The following is a 2492-nucleotide window of genomic DNA, read 5'->3' as shown; positions in this document are numbered from 1 at the left end:
CACCAATACACGGGCATAGCCTTCGTGTGACACGAATGATGGATTCGCAGTGTTTCAGCTCCAGTTTCCACGTTTGAGAGCGAGCTAGATATCTCAGCGCAATCTCTGTATACTATATACGTGTATGTATATGTTTATATATATAGATAATAAACTACATACATGCATTACCCTAATATGTTTCTAACCACGAGATAAAACTTTGCGATATGACATTTAGTTTTTTTGTTGTGAAATTTATAACATTTACAAAAATTGTTATAAAATAATTCTACATTTATACACGTAAATTTTTTCGCAGTATTGTAAGACCAGCATAATCATTCCGTTAAGTAAAAAAAAGTAAAAAAAGTTTTAGGAAAAACAAATATTTTGGTAGGTATCGCAAAATACAGAAAACAATATTATCAAAATACTAAAAAAAAAAAAAAAAAATCCGATTCAACAGATAATTTTCAAAAGTTGCCGTTTTGTAAGTGAAAAAAAAAAGAACTTTTAACTTTTAATTAATGCCTGTTCAGTGTCGCTGCTAATTGTACTGATGCTTAAGTGGGTCATATCCTGTATATCCCAATCCCACTAACATGAAGTTCAGAGACGTGTGTGTATATGTATAAGTGTATATATGTATACATATATAATAGCTGAAGAATCCAGCGTTGACAGGGCTAAACACATAATAATAAGGGACATCACTACCAAGTTTCAAGTCTGAAAAACGGGAAATTTTGATTTTAATGTCTCATTGATTGCACAATCTCGGTACATCAAGGCTACGCATCAGCAAAACCGGGACGCCAATCTTCAGCTTTATTTTGCGTTAAGACAGGTAACCCCTAGGCAAGACGTGACGGTCGCACCAAACTATAGCGCGTTACAAATTCAAGGCAACACCATCTATTGACGAAGTTCTAAACTAAACTGTTATTAGCGCCTTTAGTTCGCCAGCAGCCGCGAGCTTCACTAATATAGGAAGTTGTCATAGTTTACTATATGACCGTGTGGCGGAAATAGAGAAATGATAAAAAAAAACTCACAGTTTGTGTGTCTATGACGTAAATACTATTATTTGATATTATAAAAACCTGAAATTGCCTATTTTTCACTGCGTTAGGGATGTAATTTCATAATTATAAGTTGTCTATGTCACTCTCCGACCCAAAAACGATCCATATGGAAAAAACAAACCATGTCGACCCGTTGCTCCGTTGCTGCATGAAAGGACAATCAGAAAAACACACTTTAGAATTTTATATTTATGACGTCAGTGTGTGTATGTGTATATATATATCTTAATATATAATCTTAATATATATAAATCCAGTGTCCTGATGTTTGTTTCCAGTGAACTCTTCACCAAGTCAACCGATTTCGATGAAAATTGGCATTTATGTGTAATTTTTTCCAACTTGAGAGATAGGATAGTTTTTATTTCGATTAATGGTCTTAATAATTTATAATCAATAATAAACTGATTATAAATGTTGATTGGTGTTATTAATCGTAAGTTTAATAAGTCTCAAACAAATGGCGCCTTAAATCAGTTTTTTACAGACAACTGTTGTACTGTCTGACATAAATGTCTCATAGATGGCGCTACGTTTCAATTCAAATTTTATTTTTCTCCATGGTGTGCACATTTTCGTTGATCAATGTACTACGAAACCTCGCTTTTTTTATATTATTTTTGATTTTATTCTCACGTGTTTACAATAAATTATTGATATCTATCTTCAGCTGTCAATCTACAGATATAGTAATAAAACAAATAATATTAGCTAGAGAATCAGAGTTCATCAAAAAAAATTTCATGTTAAAAAATTTGTAAGTATTATATATTCTACCTTTCCTGAAAATTTTATAATCTTAGTTTATAAAAATTACAAAAATATCTATCTATTAAGTGCTTGCTTTTTATTTTCTCATTTTGATTGAATTTTAATTATTTTCAGTAAAATGCCACAGCAACACGTGGCCGGGTCTGCTAGTGTATAGTTAAACCAATAGGTGGGTAGGAAACCGAGCTTGGGTTGAAGGTATGGGTCTCTGAGGTGAATGACCCCGGACTCACTTCCTACTTCGTGTTGCCTCAGAAAGGTCCCCCCCCCCCCCCCCAAAAAAAAAAAAACCGCACCCTTGATTGTCACAGTTCATCTGAACAAAGCGCTCAGCTGTCAACCTCCAACTGCGACGGGGCAGCTGGGCTTCACGCTTGTCGACCTTAGATGTTCGTCGTCTAGTCTCGTTGTCTTTCAAAGGACGCTCACGGTTTGTTTGGTTCGCTTTCACATAATAAAGGTTCTTGCACGCGACACAAATATATTTCCTTTTCCCACTCCGTTTGAGGCAAATTCATTCAAACTTGTGAATACCTTTCGAATATCAGTGAATGTTTAAAGTGATTATTGAAATACATTTCACACACTGCTTAAATAGTTAAACTCATGTTTATTACATAATATTCTATTTCCTTTCAAAAATTCGTTTCTTTG

This window comes from Bacillus rossius, chromosome 6 (genome assembly GCF_032445375.1).
Source record: "Bacillus rossius redtenbacheri isolate Brsri chromosome 6, Brsri_v3, whole genome shotgun sequence".
Taxonomy (NCBI): Eukaryota; Metazoa; Arthropoda; class Insecta; order Phasmatodea; family Bacillidae; genus Bacillus; species Bacillus rossius.
The sequence above is the reverse complement of the archived record's forward strand: the minus strand, read 5'-3'. Positions refer to the sequence as shown.